This window comes from Peromyscus leucopus, chromosome 6, assembly GCF_004664715.2.
Source record: "Peromyscus leucopus breed LL Stock chromosome 6, UCI_PerLeu_2.1, whole genome shotgun sequence".
Classification (NCBI taxonomy): domain Eukaryota; kingdom Metazoa; phylum Chordata; class Mammalia; order Rodentia; family Cricetidae; genus Peromyscus; species Peromyscus leucopus.
In genome coordinates, this window is record NC_051068.1 from 92,987,405 (window position 1) to 93,012,737 (window position 25,333).

At 39.7% G+C, this 25,333-nt stretch overlaps 1 protein-coding gene across 2 annotated transcripts in view; it reads left to right on the plus strand.

Annotated features, from left to right (window-relative positions):
* Dpyd (dihydropyrimidine dehydrogenase) overlaps positions 1–25,333 on the plus strand; it is an 847,112-nt gene that overhangs the window by 742,974 nt on the left and 78,805 nt on the right. The gene's annotated exons all lie outside the window — the stretch shown is intronic.

Consider the following 25,333-nt stretch of genomic DNA (forward strand, 5'->3'; position numbering starts at 1 on the left):
CTATTGTCAATATGTATAAAAGGGCAGAAGTGAAGGGGACTTTGAATAGATTTTCCAGAAAAACCTGAACCAAAAATTATAGTGAGAGTGGAATGTGGGATGGATGCCCCAGACTAAGGCACAAAACATGGCCAAGAGATAAATATCATTAGTATTTGCACAGAAAAAAACTTTTCATTTATTGTTTTTCTTTTTTTTTTTTGAGACTTTATAGCCCAAGCTTGTCTCAAACTTGTGACAACTCTTCTGCCTCAGCTTCCTGAGTCCTTGAGTTACAGATATATGTACCACACCAAGCCCAGAGAAAATTCCTCAAGTTAATCATTTAAGACATTCTCCCATGTACCTATGTCCCCATGTCTTGTTCCTGGCCCTCACATTGCTACAGGCTTTCATCTGACCCATGAAGCCAGCTTTACCCTTTGTGTTGTTAGTTCCCAAATCTATCCTCTCATCAATGGACCTCTTTTTGGACCCTATACACCCATCTATTTGGCTTTCTGATGGACTTTGCCACTCAATAGTCCAGGTCACTGCTCTTTCTACATCCTAGGAATTAAAAAAAAAAAAAAAAAAAAAAAAAACAATAGCAGCAATTATCCCCAACAATTACATAAGCATTTCATAATTTCCAAAGCACTTTGGCATATATTATCTCACCAGCTGCTTCCTTAATGTAATAGCAGCAGTGGGCAAAAACCATGTCACTGATGACAGCTCTTTTCTGACCTTGGTCTCCCAGCCCCACCTACTGAAAACACCAGAACAGCTGGATGAGAGCTGATTAGAGGCTGGAAGCTGACCTTGTGTGGGGACCAGGGGCATGTGACAGCGGTAGTTGCCACCTCCACCTTCTCCATCTCCAAGGGGGCAGTGCAACCAGCCAGAGAGTTCATGGCCGACTGTGGGAGGCTGTGCAGAGCTATAGCAGGACTTCTCATGAACTGTAAAGGCACAGGCTGAGGGTGGCAGGCATTAGCTTGTGGGAGGTTAAGCTTATCCGCTCTCTGCTTCCAACCCCCACACTGCTCTGATTTCTCATTTCTTCCATGCATTAGCCATCATTTTGAAAGTTTCAGTGGGTTAATTAAATTCCTCTAGTGTTGATGCTAAGAAAGCTGAAACATTTTCAACTGAGATTGACACTACTCAAGACACAGGCTTCAGTGATGTTTGTTCAGTAACACTCCAATATGTCACAGGATTGCTGTGAGAACATCTGAGAGCTATAATGAGCTAAAAGTCAAGTACAGGGGAAAATGTGTTCCAGACTGCTGCAGATGTTCTCAAATCAAATCATATTTCTGTGAAATGCCATATAGAATATTCAGCTGTTGTAAGATGCAACATGAAAGAACAGTTCCACTGATTTGTACTGTGTTTAACATTTTTCCTTTAGCCTAAATCATATAGAATATAATGAAGTCTTTTTCATTTTAAATCAATTAATAACAGAAGCATTTGATTTTAATAAATGGCATGAATGAATTTCCTGGGCTGAAAGTAATGCATTCACTGATTTTAGTAGGACTCATGGCCTGGAAAAGACATTGGTTGACTAAGACAGAGGAGGTAAAGGAGATAGATGACCTACGTGACCTTCCCCTTGCTCCTTTTCTTCCATTTCCCCTTTGGTACCAAAATCAGAACAGATCTTTGATGAAATGATTCATGAAGATTCCGAAAAGTATCTCTGTGATATTACGTTGGTGGTTGGTCCTCCACCTACCTACACTCCCAAAAATCAAAAGGAAGCTTAGCAGATGGAGGACAAGGAAATGTTTATGTCCATGTACCTTTTCTTATTAGCAGCTTGGAGTCAGTCCATCACTCAGCTGTTCTCACAAACTCTTATGTAAATGACATGACCATGCAGAAATTGACAACTCAGAATACTGAAACAGATATAAAAAATAGGTGACATTAGAAAGTTCAGCAGAAGTCCTAATTTCATATTTACTAGAAATACTAAAATTAACAATGCTGACAATATTAAATGTTGGCAAGAATACAGAGCAGAGAGAAACATAGCTTACTAAATAATGCATAGAATGGCACATTAAACATTCTTTTGACTAGTTTCTTCTTATACATAATACTATATTATTCATAATACTCCTAGGTATTTCTTCAAGACATACATAAGTAAATATTCAGAGTTTTGAAATAGAGGACCAGGACATTTGCTGAGAGATTGTGTATTTTATGTAAGACAGGGAAGGTATAGCCATAAAACCTCAACAATATGCCTACCTAGAGAAGAATTGAACAATGACAACATTAGTTGACATATCAACATGGATGGAGGAAATCTCAGAAGACTCCACACCTAGAAAGAGCTACAGGTAATTAATGACTTCAGAGATAGAGAGAAAAGCAGTCTGCTCCAGGGATGAGTCCCCTGATCAGTTATCCCATACCAAGTGGTCAGCTGTAAGAACATATACAGACAAGCAACACTAAATAGACTCAGGAGGCTGATTTTTATATTTCTATGTATGTGTACATGTATCAATAATGAAGATAGAAAAAAACAAAAATAAAAATATGAGAATATTAAAACTAAAAAAGCCAGACACAAAAGAATATCATATACAATTTTATTTAATTTGGAAAATAAGAGTAAAAGAAGTCTATGCTATTTGAAATCATAACAAAGATATGAAAATGACCGGAGGAGGCACGAAAAGATTTTCTAGAGTGATATTTTCATTCTCTTGGTGGTGAGAGTTGGCTAAACAAACATGTTTGTGTAAATCCCTATTATTGTATAGGTGAGAATCTGCACATTTCACTAAATACAGAGGCATGTATAAATATAGTAAGGTAATTTTTTTTAAAGAAAAGCAAAACAACTTACTCTGAAACCAGAGGGGGACCACTTCGTAAGATTTATAGACAAAATAAGACATATTATTTAAGTACAACTAAAAAGACATTCTGTATGTCCAAATGACTTTTAATCAGGTAGCCTTTGGGAACTAAAACCCTTGTGAAGTTAGGCACTGGAAAAGAATGACTGGCACCCTGATAAAAATCCTAGCTGGAAACTAGCTCCAAGAAAACGGATGGCTGGGGGCATAAACAAATGCATTTCCCTGTGCCCCCTTGCCAGCAGCTGGGTGTGGAGGAGAAATACTCGAGGCCTTTCACATCAGGGAGGCTGGACAGGCTTAGGAACCAAACAGGGACACATCTGGCCCCTGGAGGAGGGTGTGGGCAGCGGATGAGGCATCCGATTCAGATGAGAAGCTGCTACTTAAAGAGGGAGAATTTGATTAGGTCCTTTGGTAGACCTTCAACTGGCTTTGCTTTGTAGGATCAGCCAGTGCCCGCAGCCTCTGTTAACAAAAGCTGGCCTTGCCTGAGGCCAAAACTTCCAGAACACAACCTTCAATTGATTCCTGATAGTATGTTACATGCAGGGCTGGACTCTCTGGCCCTTATGTCCCACGCTGACACACACACACACACACACACACACAAAAAAAAAAAAAAAAAAAAAAAACACTGGGAGATGTGTCTGAAAATTTTAATGCCTTAACATTATTCATCGATACTTTGTTTTGAAGTAGCATTCTTAATAACCCATAATAAAATCATAACGTTTGTAGAACTGATGGCAAAACGTTAGGGGTTGAATTTCCATTCACTCGGGGTACATTTTGTGAATATTTTGTACACTGTAGCAAATGCATGCAGAGTCAAAAACTATATTTTGATTAAAATATTTTTACATTGAAGTTTCTGGCTTTGCACTTTTTATTATCTAAGACCTGTCCCCCAGAAAATGATGACTAGAAACAAGTATCACACACATCTTTTACAAACTCACAAGAGTTTTTGTGACAGATCTGATTTTTGGTACTAATTAGATTTTTACATTATCTCTGCCTTACACAGGAACCTTGAGTTTTTATTTTAGTGATTTGAATAGATGTCTATTCACTCAAGAGTTACTATGTATTTGTTACATCCTGTGCTATGCAGAAGATAATTAAGACTGAACAATGATCCCAGATAAATCTCACAATGACGCAAAGTGGTCATTTGCAAAATATACATTAATTGAGTAACAACCCTCTCTTAATGTTTTCCAGAATTGTTTATAAATGCATACATGTTTAAATATAGATGAAATGTAGATATAGCTATATCCCCATTTTACAAAGGTGACAGTTGAGGTTAAATAGGTGTGACTATGCACATAGTACTCAAAGTAAGATACAAACTTAATTATGTTTGTACCTTTAACCCATTGAGCACAGCTTCTTTCAACACTAGAACTATTATGCTGTCAGAGTTAAAGAAACAAAGCAAGGTTCCACATCAACCTGTGGGATTGGGAGCATTTGTGAAGAGACACATCAACTCAGTCCTGAGGGGTGAAAATGGTATAGGTTTTATGTAAATGTCCTCATTAATTCCATTCCATAGGCGACAGCCCTGGCTAAGTAATCATTTGTGAAGACTGCTACATTTGTATTTATAGTTCAGTAAGAGTTACATGTCTGGTAGATAATTAACTCTACCCCCTGATAAAGCACACGCTTCAGTCTCGGTTTGTGCTTTTAGGTGGCATTGTCTTTTAGCATAAATCCCATCAAATCTTTTTGAATTTCACTTCTACATTTCCTTCAACTGTGACGAGAGGATTCTATTAACTACTCCAGCACCTTCCATTAAAGTCTACAACTTCCAACTGCCAGGAGGGATAATGAAGTGATAAATTTAATTTGCTACCAAAATATGTAAGGCAGAGATATCTAAGTGAATTTATAGTATTAGCGATGTCTTTCCTCTTAGAATAAAAAGTTTTACAGCAGGTTATCAAAATCCACATGACAAAAACAAACTCATAGGAATTTCCTTATACAGAAATCACTTCTGTATGTTCTGTGTCAGATTATCTACATCTTTCCACTTCTTAGCTTTTCTGAGCTCATCGGAAGCTAATGGAATGGGTTTTAAGTATTTTATTACTGAAGGTTGGTAAAAACTGTAAACCAGCCTAAAAACATTATGTACATGTGTGTATACATATATGTGTATGTACCTTTTATAAACGTGCACCAAAGGGTGCAAAATCTATATTGCTTTCAATTCTGACCAGAGGTATGAAGTCAATGAAAAGAGGTGACATCGTCCTCTATTTATGATTGTGACTATGACAGTGCTTCAGATTCTGTGTGATGCAAGATAAACTTTCACCTTCTTTCTTAATCCTTTGGATCATGATCATAAACACAATGATCCCTTGTTTAATAGTATCTTCATTTTGCTAGACACCGACTTACCCACTACTCACTGTTCCAGTGAGCTTTCTCCACCAGGTCCGCATCACCCTGTATTTTGGCAGTACTATTGTTCTTTCTATAGTAGAAAGTCATAGATGCTTCTAAATTACACTCAGGGAATATGCAGCCAGGCAAAATCTGCTTCTACCACCCTCTTGGATATGCGTTCATCTTTTAAACCAGACAAAGCTGTGAGAATCAGTTTTGGGGTATGAGGCTATTTGTGCAAGGGAAAGTAGAATTAGTAATCATGATGATGATAAAAAATAGCTTCAAATGGCTGTTATTTAACATTGTTTAGAGAGCTTTTTATGTGTTTTTAACTTAATCCTTACAACAATGTATATCATTATTCTCTCTCTCTCCTTTTTTTTTTTTGTCCTGTTGAAGAAGATGCAGTAGGCTCAAAGTTAGTGAGAGCAGAAGGAGCAGCATTCTAGCCCTGGCCCATGTACCCTTTGGACTGTGCTTGGCTGTCTTTATGTGTCACTGTATACAGAGAGTGCCATTGTTTCCAATGCTTGGGATTTGATGCTCAGTTGGCAGATAGCAGATGAGGATTCAATTAAATCTTGAGCAAGATGTCAAGATCAGTGACCCTTCCACCTTCCTCTCCATTCCCCGAAGAAGTCAAATGCAATGGGAATAATCTTGACCGTGTTCACCTGTCAGTGGACTCAGAATAAACCATTGCTGTTTGCAGATGGATGTTCTGCTTTCAGTCACACTGCTCTCCTGCCCATTGACTGGGCTGATCCTCACCATGGACCCTCTGTTTATTGATGCAGATCATGGGTTCATCTCTTTCTCCTTCTGTTTTTGCTTTTTTATGTTGAAACTCTTGACTTTCAACTCTTCCACAACAAATTCAGCTTTGGTTATCACTTTGCATATTTATTTATATGCATATATTCCCCCCACCAATTACCTTAATGAACCTAGTCCTTCTGGCCTGGTGATTCATGCCTTTGAAAGTGTTGGAGATGAAGGGAGCCTGGGAGGAGAAGAGAGAGAGCCTGCAGACAAAGAGGGGGATGGCTGCTCCTGAGGTCTGCAGAGGCTTCCTGTGGACTGCTTTGTTCTCCCAATGTTGGATCTCCCCTCCAGCGGCTGCAGTGCCTGTCTAGTTGTATGTGGATGCCTGGCTGGATGCCCAGCCAAACTGTTGATATGAGCATTGCCTTCTCTTTCTCTTAAGTCACCCGAATTTCAGATAAAATTAGCATTCTAAGCATTAATTGGGTATTTGAATGGAATTCAGAGTCCTTTAAGCTAAGCATCTTCTTCCCATGGGCTTTTAATGTTCATTGCTGTGCAGAGTACCAGGTAATGACTAATACTCATTTAATGACAGGAAACCCTGTGATCTACCAGTCCAGGGCTGTGCTATGCTTTTATTATAAACGCAAGTAATGCTTTTGCTAATGCACTTTTTTTTTCTCGAGCATTGTGATGTACGCATGTCTCCAGAGATAAAAAGAAAACCTACAAATGGCATCCTAAATCCCATTCGATCTGTATGCGTGTGTTCCCCTACCTGTACCAGGCTGGTTTGTTTTCTTTATCCCCGCCTGAAAATTTTCTTCTGGAAATCTCCTAGAAGACACCTCTCCTTCTATTCTTGCACTAGAAAAAAAAAACCTCTCTCTCTCTCTCTCTCTCTCTCTCTCTCTCTCTCTCTCTCTCTCTCTCTCTCTCTCACACACACACACACACACACACACACACACACACACACACACACACAAAACAACACCTCAACAACAAAAACATTCAACCATCCACTCCTATTATGTGCATTGAATGTTCCAAGATGCAAGATGCCAGGGCAGCATTATGAAGGGAAGTGGGGCAGTGGCCCAGGGCTGAGGAGGGAGATGGAGTGCTCCAGGGTTATTTTGGAACAAGCTCAGTATAGAAGTGAGTATAGGCCAGTCAAACAGCAGTCAATGAAGAAATTGGGTGTACACAGTGCAGGTCCCAATCTCAGTCACCAACAAAGAGTGTGTTGGCTTCTTTCATTATGCTAAATATAGACAGAATGTAGATTAGGACAACATACATGATTTTTAAGGTTTTACATGCTACAAGTTGAAAAAGTCTACTGTTACGGCTTTTCAAAAATTAACCTAATTTATGAAAAGAAGAAAAGTGCTAACTAAACAGATGTGTTGGGTTCCAAGTGTCTGTGGTAGTTTGAAAGAAAATGGTCCCCATAGGGAGCAGCACTATTATCAGGTGTGGCTTTGTGGAGTGGGTGTGGCCTTGTTGGAGGAAGTGTATCACTGTGGGGGTGGGCTTTGAGGTCTTCTTTGCTCAAGTTAATGCTCAGTGTGACACACAGCTGCTTCTGCTGCCTGAGAATCAAAATGTAGAACTCTCAGCTCCTTCTCCAGCACCAAGTCTGACTGCATGCTGCCATCGTGACCCGCCATGTTGATGATGTATCAAACCTCTGAAACTGTAAGCCAGTCCAATGAAATGTTTTCCTTTATAAGAGTTGCCTTGGTCGTGGTGTCTCTTCAAGGCAATAGAAACCCTAACTAGGACAGTGTCCCTTTAACTCAGCACTTAACTCCTAGAGTAAGCTGAGAAGGGTATCTTCTCGGTAGTTCTGCTTTAGATGAGAAAACAGGCAAAGCTAATAAATAGTCAGGGTGGGATCTGAACATAGACTACAGAAAATCTGAACCCCAGACCAGGTCTCTGCTCCAGGCTCTCAGAAGAGTGAGGCATTTCTGACAGTAAGGTGAACCTCACTTTCTGGCAGGCATGTGGCAGGTGACTGGAACAGTCTGATGGACATTGTGGGGACACTGATTGCTAGGTCACAGAGATGGGTAGATGTTAGCTGAGCCTCATAATATTCTTATCTCCATAAAAATTCTTAAGTCGTTTGGAGAAGAGTGTTAGATTTAGGATGAGATTCTTTCTTCTCTGAGTCCTTCAGTTTTATAGTTAGAATCACAAATAGATGCCTGGGAATTCCTAACCCTCAGCATGTGTTGTCAAAATCCATCATGCAATCTTGGAAAATCCTCCATTGTGATTTGATTTTTTTTTTTTTTAAGAAACATGCTTAGGAATTTTAAATGAGAGTAGGAAAAACCTCAAATGAAAGGCCTGGGACGAGATATCAGGTACTAATAATGAAGAATTATGGTCTTAAATTTTAGCCTTAACTGATTTAAAATGCAAGATGTTAAGTTGCTCAAGACTATAGCCTATCTACCATCATGCCATAAGAAGCCCTACTATATTAAACAAGTTATTAGTATAAATGCATTTCAAGAAACTGTTTAACCTACTTAAGATAATTAACAGCCTTCAAGTATGCTATCAAAATTCTTATGAAAACCAACAATAAATTTGCTTTTTGAAATGAATGTTTTTTAGCACTCTCTTTCAGCAGATATACCTGAAATTGCTGTTCTTTCCCAATAATCTATAATTCAGACTTTGCACCAATTCAAAAGGACCCTTCTCATAATTCATCCAAATTAGTGTGCTTTTACTGTAGAGTTTTATGTAATACAGAGAGCACCATATTCCCTGTGGAGATCATCGGATCTGCTATGTACTCACTGTCTCATTCTATCTACTTCTACCAGGAATCTTTCATTAGTTGCTTGCTGATCTTACTCGAGAGACTCAAAGTAATTATGCCCAAGAACTGTACAGTGTCAAGAAGTGGAAACTTACAGGAAATGGAGTGATATGTTCTTTAATTTTTTAAATCTAATACTAGCACACTAAGTAAATCCGGAGAGTATATGAACAGGAGGAAGATATTCCACACAAGTTGTCTTGAATTTTTCTTATAGTCAAAATGATTTTAACTTTTAATTTGCACTCAAACTTTTGAAAAAAACACAAACTTTCTATGAGACTTTTTTTCAAAAGGAAATAAAACCCATGTTTTCTACCAGAAATCTTGATGTGGAAAAAAAAAGTTGCTGTTTTTTGTTGTTTGTTCATTTGTTTGTTTAGCTTACTTTCTATTTCTGTGACAAAACACCATGACCAAAAACACCTTGGGAAGGGAAGGGTTTGCTGGGCTTACAAGTCTCCCTCACACTCCATTATTGAGGGAAGTCGTGACAAGAACTCACCCAGGAGTGGAGGCAGGAATGAAGGGAGAATGTTGCTTCCAGGCCGGCTTCCCCTCCTGTTACTCATCAGCTTTCTTATCCAACCTGGGCTTGCCTTTTCATGGTGGCACTGCCCACAGTGGGCTGATTCTTCCCACATTTGCCATCGAATGAGACAATGTCCCACAGACTTGCCCACAGACCAATCAAAGAGACGAATTCTTCGGTGGAAGTCACAGTTCCAGGGTTCTCTGGTTGCGTCAGCTTGACAAAAACTGCCCCACATGCTGCTCATGAAGAAGCTCATCTAAAAACACAACCCTGTTATTTTATAAATTTAGGCTTTTAGGGGTTGTAGAGATGGCTCGGGGCTTAAGAGCATTTATTATTCTTCCAGAGGGCCTCAGTTTGGTTCCCAGCACCTATGTCAGGGGTCTTACAAGTGTCTGTAACTCCAGTTTCAAGGAATCCAACACCCTCTTCTGACCTCCATGGGCACCTACACACACAGCACACATGCATGTGCACACACACACGCACACATACACTAAAAAGAAATTTTTAAATGTAAACTTTCAATATCAAAAACTTTCCTAATTCCTAAATTTCATTATTATACTTATTAAGTTATTAATCAATTAGTGGTAATAAAACTACTAAAAGTGAACTCTTAAAATTTTCAAATGATTGGTATTTAGATAACATTCCTACATCTACATTAAATTCTGCTTTTTATAAATTTAGATACACATATATTGCACATCTGGTGAATTTTTAGATTTCTACTTATATTTGAAGAATTTATAAAGCAAAATATAATTCCTGGGATACGTATTTGTACATATGTGTTGAAAGCACTTTTGAGGGAGCCAACAATTGATTTAGTCACTTGCCACTTATGAGAAAGTAATAAACTGTCAGTCACTTTAAGGGAACATGAAGAGAAGAGTACATTTTCCCAATTTTGATGAAACCTGTTTCCTTCTACAAGTTCAACTTGCCACTTTTTCTTAAGAACTCGCTTCCCCTGACTTTACAAAGAGAACACAGTGAGGCTGTTCTCTCATTCCTAAACTGAGGTGTCACTGTCAGAGTCATGGCTTGCCCAACAACATTCATACTAAAATCGAACCCTGCTGCACCAGTGGAAACATATGTGGTTTGGGAGATGATTAAGTTATGAATGGAAACAATGTTCTCCCTAGGCGTCAGGTTTAGGGACAAAGGCTGAGGGAAACAGTGTCTTGTCTTGCTGTCTCCTCAAGCATGTGAAAGTATAACATTTGTCCCCCCTGACAGTTCAGAACAAGATGTCACCTTGGAGGTGCTGAAGTGTCCTCCCCATACACCAAAGCCCCTGGAACTTTAATCTTGGAATTTCTCAGCCTTTGTGAAGCAAGCATCTCATTGCTTGTAAATAAGCCGATCTGTGATTGAATAAAGACAAAGGGGTCACCCCATCACCTTGTCATATTATTGTTCATGATTACAACTGTGGAGACTTGAACAACATACTGTTCTGTTTCTGTTGGGGAAATTTCTTTAACTATTAATACACACTTTGGGCTTCATGATGAGTTAAACATGAAGGGAAGTGCTTCTGTATACCCTAAGTGTATTGCCTCTTGTTGACTGGCACAGAAATCCCCTCAGCTTCCCTAGGAACCTGGGGCTCTCAAAAGTGACTGTTGTAGCTAGAGTTTTCCTGCCTTGCCCATAGTCAGGACAAATCTTTGTGACCCGCCAGTCCCACAGCCGCTCAGACCCAACCAAGTAAACAGAGACTTATATTGCTTACAAACTGTATGGCCGTGGCAGGCTTCTTGCTAACTGTTCTTATAGCTTAAATTAATCCATTTCCACAAATCTATACCCTGCCACGTGGCTCGTGACTTACCAGCATCTTTTCATGCTGCTTGTCAGGGTGGCGACTGACAGTGAGTGCTTCTGCCTTCCTGTTCTTTTATTTCTTCTCTCTGTTAGTCCCGCCTATACTTCCTGTCTAGCCACGGGCCAATCATTATTTTATTTATTGACCAATCAGAGCAACTTGACATACAGACCATCCCACAGCACAGCCAAGTGCAGACCATCTCAGATACCTGCACTCAGGCCCCTGGTCCTAATCATCCTCTATGCAGACCTGCTGGGTAAAGCCACGCGGAACCCGAGAACGGGCTCCCACAGGACATACAGAACATCCCACAGCAGACTGTCCTAGTTCTGAAGGAACATAGTAGACTAATACTACATTTCCTCCCCATAACTTCCAGGATGCTTTTTCTCAGAGGTTCTAATGGAATTTTTAAAAGCCATAGATAATAGTATACAAAGCTAGGCTGTTTGAGACAATCCCAGTAGCTATAATTTAAAAAAAAGAAAAGTTATTGAAGAAATTAATAAAGTGCAGCAGGCAGACCAGTCCTGAGATCAGCCAGTTCAAAATGGGAACCCAGGATGCTTCTGCTCCTAGATGCCAGAATGCCTTCTTAAAATTAAGCAGGCTTTCCTGGAGGTGAGCTTTTGGAAAAGACTGGCCAGTTTTAAATATGCTAATTCACCTTAGAGAGCATTTTATGAAGTCAGCTAAGACTACCCTGAAGCTATTTGAGAGATAAACAAATGTAGTCACCAGGCCTGAATTTCCGTGTTCAGAATTTGGTGAGACCTGGACTTTGATAAAGAAAATACAAACCTGAAAATAGAAATTAAAGTCAGACTCCCATGCTGAAATCACATTATGGATTCCTGCAGACTCTTGTGAGTAAACAGTTGTGGGTACCGGTCTGCTTCCCCTGGAATGAGACCAGGCCATGTGCCATGTTCTCTTTGAAATTCAGGTGTTTGAAGCAAATAACTGTAAGAGAAGATTCAAGTGCCAGTGAAGTTGTAATTGATTTTAAACTCCAAGACCTAGAGGGAGGCTACTAGGAAGGGACATTCTCTTACAGAGTCCCTCCTGTGTGAAGAACAAGCTTATCTCAGAATCAGATATTCTTCATTGCCCTTCAGAAATCTATAGGTCTCTCATGTGTAAGGAAAAATACCAAAGAGACAGACATTTTTAACTTTCTTATCAATATTATAGAAGATCAGTGTTCCATCAAAAGATATAACTAACATTCTATTATAAAGATATGAAGAAAAGAATATTCCATCTTTCATTTCAAGTGTAGCTTCCCAGCCACTCCTTTATAAAATGTTTGAAGGAAATGAAAAATAAAATCTGCCCTTGTGCTTACCTCTTTCTTGATCAGCAATTGCTGCAAAGTAAAATTTTGGTTTCATTCTGTGCCCTTTAACTAAATATTATAACAACTCATCTTGGGAAGGCTAGCTAACTAGTTAGCTAACACATCAATATAAGTATAAAATTACTAGTTCTCAAGGTGAATCTTTACTCAAAATGGTAAGATGCTATTATTCTTTGTCAGTAAAGAAGAGTAGTTCTCAACCTATGGGTCATGACCCCAAGGTGGGGGAAGGGTAAAATGACCCTTTCACAGGGGTTGCCTAAGACCATCGGAAAAATCAGATATTTACATTACAATTCATAACAGTAGGAAAATTACAGTATGAAGTTGCAATGAAAATAATTTTGTGGTTGGTGTCATCACAACATGAAGAACATATTAAAGGGTTGCAGCATTAGGAAGGTTGAGAGAGAGCGACTAGCATAGAGGTTATCAGTGAGAAAAGATTATTCTTCATTTTCTCCAAGGTAAAAATGACAGAAAGAAAGTATCATTGGAGATGAGTAATCATATCTATTTTTCTAATGGGTTAATTTAAAATTAATAGGTTTAATTTTCAATAATATTATCTAATATTATAATAGCCCAATGCAGAGATACCAGGCCTGAGATCATACACACCTTAACAACAAAAATGGACTTAGCAGAATATATGTGTGTGTGTGGGGGGGTCTGTATGTATATGTGTGTGTATAAATGTGTATGCACATTCACACACACGTATGTAATAATAAAAATCAAGGAAAAGATATCAACTTGAGATTTGGGGGATATCTCAGAGGTTCGTTGGGGAGAGAAAAAGTGTAGAATTGCGTTTCAATTTAAAAAGTTAAAAAATATCCTCAGTGTTTTTGATCTTAGCCATTCTGACAGGCATAAGGTGGTATCTCAGAGTTGTTTTGATTTGCATTTCCCTGATGATTAGGGATGTTGAGCAATTCCTTAAATGTCTTTCAGCCATTTGAGTTTCCTCTGTTGAGAATTCTCTGTTTAGTTCTATAGCCCATTTCTTAATTGGACTGTTGGTCTTTTTGATGTCTAATTTCTTGAGTTCCTTATATATTCTGGATATCAGTCCTCTGTCAGATGTGGGGTTGGTGAAGATCTTTTCCCATTCTGTAGGCTGTTGCTTTGCCTTGTTGACTGTATCCTATGCTGGAGAGGATGTGGAACTCGGGGAACTCTCCTCCACTGCTGGTGGGAATGCAAGCTTGTACAACCACTTTGGAAATCAATATGGTGCTTTCTTAGAAAATTGGGAATCAATCTTCCCAAGATCCAGCTATACCATTCTTGGGCATATACCCAAGAAATGCTCAATCATACCACAAGAGCGCTTGCTCAGCTATGTTTATATCGGCATTGTTTGTAATAGCCAAAACCTGGAAACAACCTAGATGCCCTTCAACTGAAGAATGGATAAATAAATTGTGGCACATATACACAATGGAATACTACTCAGCAGAGAAAAACAATGACATCATGAGGTTTGCAGGCAAATGGATGGATCTAGAAAAAATCATCCTGAGTGAGGTAACCCAGACTCAGAAAGACAAATATGGTATGTACTCACTCATAGGAGGATACTAGATGTGGAACAAGGATGACTGGACTGCTACTCACATCACCAGTGAGGCTACCTGTAAAACAGGACCCCAAGAAAGACACGGGGATCACCCAATGACGGAGAAATGGCTGAGATCTACATGAACAGCCTGGACATGAGTGGGAGCAATGAATGGCGAGGGTCGAGGGAAAGAGAGCGGGAGATCCCACCTGGATCAAAAACAGAGAGGGAGAACAAGGAATAGGAGACCATGGTAAATGAAGACCACATGAGAAAAGGAAGAAACAAAGTGCTAAAGAGGCCCACAGAAATCCACAAAGATACCCCCACAAAAGACTGCTGGCAATGGCCGACAGACAGCCAGGACTGACCTACTCTGGTGATGGGATGGCTAAACACCGTAATAGTTGTGCCAGAAACCCCATCCGGGGACTGAGAAATCTGGATGCAGACATCTACGGGTAGGCCCCGGGTGGAGTGCTGGGAGTCTAATTAGCGAGAAAGAGGAGGGTTTATATGAGCAAGAATTGTTGAAACCAAGGTTGGATAAAGCACAGGGACAAATAGCCAAATGAATGGAAACACATGAACTATGAACCAAAGGCTGAGGGGCCCCCAACTGGATCAGGCCCTCTGAATAGGTGAGACAGTCGATTGGCTTGATCTGTTTGGGAGGCATCCAGGCAGTGGTACCAGGTCCTGGGCTCGCTGCATGAGATAGCTGTTTGAAACCTGGGACTTTTACAGGGATGCTTGGCTCAATCTGGGAGGAGAGGACTGGACCTGCCCGGATTGAGTCTATCAGGTCGATCTCAGTCCTTGGGGGTGGCCTTCATCTGGAGGTGGTGGGGATGAGGGGTGGGCTGGGGGGAAGGGGAGGGGTGCAGGAAGTGGGAGAACAAGGGAATCTGTGGCTGTTATGTAGAACTGAATAGTATTGTAAAATAAAAGAAAAAAAAGTTAAAAAATAAAATTAAATAAAGGAACAAAACATAATGCTGATTGGTGAGAGAGCGTGTATTATCCAAGTGTTTAAGCATGAATGTGGAAGCCAGAAGTCAACTTTGGGGGCAGTTCCTTAGGAACATCACCACCCCTTTGCTTTTGAGACCATGCCTTTCACTGGGACCTGGGGCTTACCCATTGGCCTAGACTTGCAGCAGTTCAGGGATCCCAAGATCCCAGGATCTCTGTCTCTGCCTGTCCAACATTCAGGTTGCAAGCAAGCCACCACACCTGGCTTTTCATGTGGGTGATTGGAGATATGACTGAGCATCATGTGTTTGCAAAGCAGGCACCTTGCCAAGGTGTCTCCCAAGCCCTAATTCATTTGTATTTTCTCATTTTTCCATACTCCTTTTGTTGTATTTCCTCAAATATACCACAAATTCAGAGTCCCCAAATAACTCCATACATAACACCAAAATGTTGCAAACTTTCACAAGGTCAGTTATAATGTTTATTCCTCCTTGGAACTGCCTGAATCTACCATCTCTGTGTTCTGCCAAATTTGGGAACTATTTGATCATTATTTTTTAAAATAACTTTTCTGACCCTCCCTTTCTCATTTCCTGAGACTCTAAGTAGATACTTATTAGCTCCTTCCACTCTGTAAAATGTGTCCTTGTGTTGTTTTGTGGCTCCCAGGTATTTTCTGTTTGTCAGGGGATATCATTTCTATTGCTGTTCCACTAAGTTCCTCAAGTCTTTCTCAGACTACCTCCTATTGCACTTTCAAGCCCACCCAATGAATTTTTTACTTTAGAGTTCACATTTTTCTTTCTTTGTTCTACAATTTCATCTGTCACACTCACCTTTGTGAGGTGAAATTGTACCACTTTGTACCACTTTCTTTGTACCACTGTCTGTTCTTCCCTTCTCCACAAATATCTTACATTGGTGTCTACATGTGTTTATTTGTTCTGTTTTGTGACTACTGATACTGGTCAGGATCATCTGGGACCATTCCTTTGGAGCTACCTACTGGAACCTGTTTGGCTCAGTAGAGGTAATACAACTAAAGACAGTGATTCCCTCTTCCTTGACTGACTATTGGCAGGGTTAATCTTGTGTAGGCCCAGTGCCAATAACAGCAATTGATGTGACTTAGTACTTAGAAATTTTCAATTTTAGAATTTATTTGTTTCATTTTATTCTAGCTCCCTGTAATATTTATCATATCGATTCATCAGATGAATATTTTTCTTTATATTTTGAGCACAATGAGAAAAGCTAACTTCACACCCTTAACCTCTCAGATTCCCATTTCTGAATCATCTTTGGAGAAAGGTCATAATTTCCTGCTTTTTCAAGTCTGATGATCTTAAATATTTCATCTCAAATGTTTAAATGATGTGTGATAGAGCAACTGTTCTCTCTATATCTGAGAGTACTGATTTTTATTTGTTTTAACAGTTAAATCCTCGGAATGTAAACACCCAGACTCTGGCCCTTCCCCAGTGAGAGAACAAGTGAATACCTTGAGGTTATTTCAGACTCTGCTGGGCTATATCACACACTAGGTCTGGTGAGGGAGCATTGTGGACTCCCTTGCTCCTCTTTGTAGCTTTCTCCTTTCCCAGGTATTCTTTCCATTTCTAAATGCTTTGAGCTCCCTGAACACAGATTTCTCAAGCCCTTGGACTGTGATTTCTCTCTGAAGTTTAACCATATTGCTAGATTCCCCTTGGGCCTGTCCTCAGACAAAAAGGGAGGAGCATCATCCCCTTCTTTCTCATGTCATGTCCCCTCTAGTTTCTGCCTTCTTCTATCACTTCTTTTTATTTATGAAAGATTCATCATATTTTTATATATATATATATATATATATGTCTGTTTACAAGAATGTGTAGCATGAATCTTAAAAGGTCTTATTAGCCGGGCGGTGGTGGCGCACGCCTTTAATCCAGACCGAGCAGACAGCGATCTCTGCGAGCCACCTGGCTACCAAGTGAGTTCAGAAAGCGCAAAGCTACGCAGAGAAACCTGAAAAACCAAAAAAAAAAAAAAAAAAAAAAAAAAAGGTATTAATAAAATCAAACCTGAAGACAGGTATTGAGATGTATGTTGGAAGATTGGAGAAGCAAAACAAGCCACAGCCACCTCACCTTGCCAATTCCTCAGCTGATCCTGTTTCCTCAGAATGGAGGCCTTTGTGTCCTCATCTCAATGAATCTCAGATGAACTGTTGCTCAAAAGCCTAAAAGCTTAACCAGCTTCTAGTTCCTGGTCCTCACGCCTTATATACCTTTCTACTTCCTGCCGTCACTGTTTGGGATTAAAGGCATGTGTCACCATGCCTGGCTGTTTCCATTGTGGCTTTGAACTCACAGAAATCTGGGTGGCTCTCTGCCTCCAAAATGTTAGGATTAAAGGTGTGTGTGCCACCAATTTTTTGGCCTCTATGTTTATCTAGTGGCTGCTCTGTTCTCTGACCCCAGATAAGTTTATTAGGGTACATAATATTTTGGAAAATACAATATCACCACAAGAATGCAGGTTCTTGCTGAGATCGGAGGCTGTGGATTTTCCTGGAGCTGGAGTTATAGGTGGTTGTGAACTACCTGGTGTAGAGAGCCAAACTCGGGTCATATGTGAGAACAGTTTGTGCTCTTAACAACTGATCCATGTCTCCAGCCCCAGTTTAGACTTAACTGGGTGCTTTTAGATAACTTCTTTGTAGAGAAGGAACAGAAAGCAAAGCCAAAAAGGAGACAAGTCCTTTAATAGAAAGGGTATTCTCCACATCATCTACTGCATGTAAGGAATCTGAAGGAGCCTCACAGAAAGAACATTCACCTCGGTAGAAAACCTTCAAATTGTGAACTTAAAACAATTTGAAGATTCGATTGATTTCACTGTTGTTCTTAAATGTTCATACTATGCACTGCCATCTCTAAATCAGAGTAATGAATTCACTGGTTGTCAGCAACTTGACATGATTTGTAGAAGCACAAAAGGCCCTGGGGAATTGGACTTGGTATTGCTCACTTTTAAGCTAATAAAGAGAAAACCCTACAATCAAATGCAGTGAAGGGTATAATTGGTGCAATGCTGTTTGCTATCAGTGTACTTTCCAGGGTCATTTTTGTTAACTGAAGAATGAAGTAAAACATTTTTAAGTGCTCAGCACTTCAATAAGAATATATATGGTTACCCTGAGCAGTCAAGTCCAAATACATGATGCCTGTTTATTATGGAAGCACCTGTCCAACGGGGCTCATTGTAAAGGATCTCATTCTTTAGTTGCAGAAATACATCATCTGAAATCAACCCATGTCTAGGAAATCTATCACTTTTAGCTCCATCTACCATTAAGGATGAATGAAAGTGTCAGAATCATAAGAGAGTTTATACACATATTGCAGGTTTGGTAGTGCCTGTACAACTTGAAAATATATAGATCAAGAAGTATGAGCAGTTTTCATGGAACATAAAATATTTCAAAAGTCATACTCTATTCTGCACCATGGACTACATCTTTCCTGAGCATGAGAAATTTCAAGCCTCCTTTTATTCTGTCTCATATGTTTGAGCTAGGGCCTTATGACCATAGCTTCCTTGTCACATCACTATGGATATGAGAAGGACTTTCTTGTTGTGAATAGACAACTGACCTAACAATATTAAACCACAGTGAGGGATAACCAGGCATCCATGTTCCTGGGGGAGGGTAGTAGTAAAATCTATGTTATTTGAGGAATGAAATCCCATATAAGTAGACAACTTTTCCCTAGGGAAAGAGGTAAGGTGATGGAAATCCACCAAGGAAGGATCTCTGGTGTTGTGTGAATGGATAGAGAAGGTGACAAGTGTTTGAATATGGGCAAATAATAGGACCACTTGTCACCAAGGAGCACTGGAAATGAACCCTCTGAGCACCCTCCTATCAAAGATAGAGTGTTAGTCTCCAGAGAAGAAAAACTGCTCCAATGTGCCTCTCAGGGATTCTTAAAATAAGGTCCTCACATTATTTCAAGTTCAAAGAACTCCATTCACATCAAATAACCACAATTTAAAAAAAATTCCAGGACCAAAAATAAAAACATTTTCCCATGAAATGTAGGTGCAATTAACCTCATCATTTGTGTTGCTGTATCAACTTAAATTGCATAGCTTGATGCTCTTTGAAGCGCATTACAGCACTGCCATCAACAAGATAGAAAGTGCAGAGTGTCAACATAATTCCAGACCTACTGAGCCATAATCTCCATTTTAACAAGAGCCTCAGGTGTCCGTGTTAAAGTGTGAGGCATACTGGAAGACATCATACAATCAAACACAACCACAATGTAAGAAGCATCTCTTATGACCTGTTTGATGGCATCACTAGAGAGTGAAGTCAGAAGAACATGAAGGAAATTTATGGATAGCTACAACCTGGGAATGACTTCCAGTTCTCAGAAAAATAACTCTTGCCAAACAACCTTAAGTAGGTTATAAATAAGGAAGAAGAAATGAATGAGGCTAGAGTGAATGTAAGATATAAATTTGTGAAATAATAACCAAATAATACTTTTAATAGGCATCATTTAGAAAACCATAGTACCAGGAGACCTGGGATGAATGTGGAGAACAGATTATAGTAAAAACCAGCCTTTCAGAATATTAGGCAGTAGAAACAATTAATGTAATTTGTGGCTTCCTACCAGGGAAAGATCATGGTAAAAGCAGATAATGGTTCCCAATAACTTGGGTGAAAATTTGAGTAGAATTTTTCGACACCAAATGTGAAAGACTCTGGTTCTAGACAAGAGCAGAGAATGTTAAGATAGAGTTTGATACATAGAAAGTACTATGAGCACATTACATGATGATTCCATGATGAGACTTAGGACATGACATGGAAATAGGTAATGTGAAAAGCCTATTATATTAAGAGATATTTGATATATAGCAGAGAAATTCAACAGGAAAAAAATATGCCCCACATATTAACACACATGCCACAAATTTAATAACACCCAGGTCAAGGCTAGTGTGCTATACAGCTACAAAAATATTCCCAAACCTCCAAAACAGAGAAGGTGGTGGAATAAATGAGACATGAAAGCCAAAGGGGGGGTGTCTATTTAGGAGGAAGAAAGAGACAAGCTACACGTAGATAGATGCAGGGGGAGAGAAGCGGAAAAGGGAGATGAATGAGTATAAAGTAAGGAACACTTATGTACTAAATGCCACAGTGATACTCCACTGTTCATGCTAAGTTCAAAGCTAGTTTAGAGAAATAAAGAAATAATCATTACTCCCAAGGGGGAAGGCGGACGACTGTTGTTGCTGACTCCGTATTCTGTTACCAGGTCAAGAGAAACTCAACTCTACCTTGTTTACACCACTGCTGCCATGCCACAGGCAGAACACATGGTTTCACAAGGACAAGGCTGTCTGCCATGAGAGTGAACAAAACTCATATTTCTAGCATTGTGTCCATCACATCCTCTGGGGTCATGCAGCCTCTAACACCATGGCATGATACAGCTCATGAGCATAGTGGTGGTGAAGTTAGAATATGGATACCGCTATGTAATTTTTTTCTATTTCCCAAACCTCAGCCCTGCTTCTCTGGGTAGTGATTCAGTTCATTAGGATACAGTCTTGTTTTTCTGTACAGTAATGGGGAAAAATCAAAATGCTATCAGTTAGAATCAGGTCAAGCTACAAAACACACTATAGGTTTGCCTTCTACTATAGAAAATTAGGGCTTAAAGCACAAATAAATAAATGGCTGATTACAAGAGATTTTCTCCCATCTCAGAAGGCTTCTCCATAGGGTTCCTCTTTAAAAATGAACTCCTCTTGTGTCTTTAAGTGTTTTACAGACCATTAGCTACATGGCAGAAGGGCAATGGGAAGGGATTTCTAAGTTCAATGAGCTAGGACGCACTCAAATTGAGGACAGATAAAAATGAGACACGTTATATTTAAAATTCTACTTCATCAGTAGGGAACAACCACAGAAACCATCTGAATATAAAGTTTAAAAGGTATTCACTTCTCAAGTATGCTATATCTTAAGAGGATAACAACTTGAAACAATGCATGGCATTAATATTATGCATGATTATCATATATTAAGATACTATACATGTGCCGATGACTCTAATATGTGTCTATTATATGAATTATATCAAAACATATTCAGATATATTATATTAAACATGCTGTTCTACATATACAAAGACTATTATTAAGTAGATATTATGATTGTAATAACTACCTCTGTGAGTATTTACCACCTAACAAAGCAAAGCTATTATTCAGGCTCATATCTTGGCATTCTATAACCAAAATTAATATCAGCATTGACTTTTCAAATCTCATTATTTTAAATATTATACAACACAGCCATATTTTCTTGCTTGGTTCTAAAGCTCTTAGATCTTAAATAAGATCTGAGAGTGATGATTTAGGCTAGGAAGTAATCTGCCACATCCCTAGAAACTTTGAGTAAAATGTCATAGTGTATTTTTCTACCAGAAAATTTAAATTCCTTCCTATGAAGTGAATAACTCCATCAGATTAGTAGGAGTTTTCTGGAAATACTACATGTAAATATTGTCAATTGTATTGAGGGTGTTCTAGATTTCATTTTAATTAAAACTATCCAAAAAATTATGTAAAACTAGAAAAATTTGTTCCTAGATAACTATACTGTTTATTTAATGTTTATTTTTTTCTGGGGAAAGGATGAAGAAAGTCTTGAGAATAGTGTCCTAGTTACCTTTCTGTTGCTGTGATACCATGACGAAAAGCAACTTGGAGATGAAAGAGTTTATTTGGTTTATGGGTCCAGATAACAGTCTGTCTTGAGGGAAGTCAGGGCAGAAACCTAGAGGCAGGAGCTGAAGCAGAGGCCATGGAGTAACTGCTTACTAACTTGCTTCTCATGGCTTATACTGTTTGCTGTCTTTTATAACCCAGGACTAGCTGCCCAGAACTGGCACCACATACAGCGGTAGATTGGGTTGGACCCTCCCACATCAATCATTAATCATGTAAATGCCCCACAGACTGGTTACTACTGATAGAGGCATTTTCTCAGTTGAGGTTCCCTCTTCCCAGATGACCTGAGTTTGTGCTGAGTTGACAAAGTGCTAACCATCACATTCTGAGACAGCTTCAGACAATATGTCAGGAATTTGCAAGAAACTAATATTTGTTGCTGGAGAGCTTCTCTCCAGGTTCCACCAAGTCCCGCAGGCCCATAATCCAAGTATAAAATAATCACTCAGACCTGGAGAGGTGGCTCAGAGGTTAAGAGCACTGGCTGTTCTTCCAGAAGTCCAGAGTTCAATCCCCAGCAACCACAAATACTTTCCTTTTAAGTTCTTCTGTGGAAGAGTAGGGTATGCTCAGCAGTAAATTTCCTAAACTTTATTTCATATCTGCTATAATGATTAAGCTTGTAACAACAAATTGGTAAGAACATGACTCTGAGGACTGGGATTGTTTGGTACCAGACAATTGTACTGAGTTCTAGTTTTCACATCCAAGTTCACAGAAAAATGCTATGGCAATACAATGACGGATGTTTCATATCAATGCTAATTTTTCTATATGGATTGACTTATCTCTGTTGCTTGCTTTCAAAAAGAGGTTGTAATCCCAGCATAGCTGTATTCCATTGACTTCTTTACATAATCAAAGTGCACGGTTATAATTCTAGTGCTTCCAGACAAAAATAGCTGAACACAACACAATTAGTGCAAAGACTAACATTTACCATTGTAGAAGGTACACTGATACAAACTCTATTCTATTTGTGTAGGACTTCTTATAAACAGTCCTGATACTACTTGAATCTAAAACACAAGGTGATGAGTTAAGATAAGGTAGTAGATCACTCTTACGTAGAAAAGAAAATGCACAATAGTATTTAAAAGAGCCTTATATTATTCCCTCTAAAATTTGGGAAAGTACATTGTACAAGGCTGTACATAGATCTGGAGTCTTACTTTGTATAAGAGAGATTAAAAGTAATTTTCCTGAGGCAGGGTTTCATTATGTGTCCCAGAATTGCCTCAAACAAAGGATCCTCCTGTCTCAGTTTTCTGGGATTACAATTGTAGAATACCATGCCTGATTATAAATTATGTTATACCTCCATGCAAAAACCTAGTAATGATGAACATGATGTTATTGTACTACGTCTTCATTCATCCACTCATTCAACAAATGTTTATTTAACCACCTAGTAAATGTGAAGTACTGTGCTCAACATTACCATCTATAGTAACATTGGCTTCTTACGCTCTTGGGAATTAAAATCTAGTGATGGGGGCATGATGCCGAGTCTTGTTTGTTAAACTCACTGGATTTGTATTCATCCTGGACGATACACCTCTGAGTGTATCAGTAAGAATGTGTTTCCAGGGAGGTTTAACTGGAGAGAGAAGACAAATGTGGAGTTGCCTTCCCAGGGGCTAGGGTCCTAGACCGAATGTAGAGGGGAAACCAAGCTGAGCACCTGCATCTACCTCTCTCTTTCTCATGACCATGCGTTGGGACTGTCAGCTTCTTCATGTTCCCCGTCATCACGCCTCTTCTGCCATGCTGGAGTGTGACCTTAAACTAAAAGCCAAACTTCTTCCTTAAGAATCTTTTGCCATGTGCTTTTCCCAACTAACTTGGAGAGCACAAAGGTCGAAGGCACATAAGGGCGAGTGTATAGGTGCTGTACACCTATAGTATAGGTGCAAGGAAAGAGCTTTCTGAGGCCGTTTGAAATGGTAGCTGAAGCATGAGAGGGAGCTACAGGATGATTTTCTTCCTGGAAGGAACTGAATCTGGGAAGATTTCCAGTTACCAAAGAGAAGGCCAGATGGCCAAAGTTAAACATAAATTGGATGTGGATTTATATGAAACTAGGAAGGGTGACCATGGCCGTATTGTATAGATGCTTACTGCCTTTTATAAAGAATTTATACATTAGATGTACAAGACAGAGTTGCTGAATTGCTTTGCATATTACCAAAATTTTATTTTAAACCCATCACCATGTTACTATGTGAAAGTGTGCAGGAGGTGTGTCAACGTGAAGGGAGAGACACAGTTTTGAGGCTCTTAAGCAGTATCCGTTTTACAAATATGCAATCCTCTTAGAAGAGAGTCCTTCACTTAGATTAATGCTCTTTTAACTTTACTTTGACATTTTTAATTGGTGTGTGTGTGTGTGTGTGTGTGTGTGTGTGTGTGTGTGTGTGTGAAGCATGCATGCACATGTGTGATACCAGGAGATGATGCTAGTATCTTCCTCAATTGCTCACCACCTTGTTATTGAAGTCAGGGTCTGTAAGTGAATCTGGAACTCTCTGATTTGACTAGACTGGCTGGCCTGTGAGTTCTAAGATCTGCCCATCTCTGCTCCCCGGTGCTTAGGTTACAGATGTTTGCCTTTGAGCTTGGTTTGTTCCATAGATCTGGGGGTATGAACTCTCATCTTTGTTTTTTTTTTAATTAAGAGATTTTCTGTTCATTTTACATATCAACTACAGATTCCCTGTCCCCTGTCCTCCCTCCTCTGACCCCCTAACCTTCCCCCCCCAACCCAACCCCCATTCCCACCTCCTCAAAGGCAAGGTCTCCCCTGGGGAGTCAGCAGAGCCTGGCACATTCAGTTGAGGCAAGTCCAAGCCCCTCCTCCCTGCACCAAGGCTGAGCAAAGTGTCTCAGCATAGGCGCTAGGTTCCAAAAAGCCAGCTCATGCACTAAGGACAAGTCCCGGTCTCACTGCCTGGGGCCCCCAAAACAGTTCAAGATATACAACTGTCTCACTTATTCAGAGGGCCTAGTCCAGTACCATGGGGGCTCCTCAGCTAATGGTTGACAGTTCATGTGTTTCCACTAGTTTGGCTAGTTGTTCCTGTGCTTTTTCCAATCATGGTCTCGATATCTCTTGATCATATAATCCCTCCTCTCTCTCACTGATTGGACTCCTGGAGCTCCACCTGGGGCCTGGCCGTGGATCTCTGCATCTGCTTCCATCAGTCACTGGATGAGGGTTCTATCACAATAGTTAGGGTGTTCGGCCATCTGATCACCGAAGTAGGTCAGCTCAGGCACCCTCTTGACCATTGCCAGTAGTCTATAGTGGAGTCATCTTTGTGGATTCCTGGGGACCTCTCT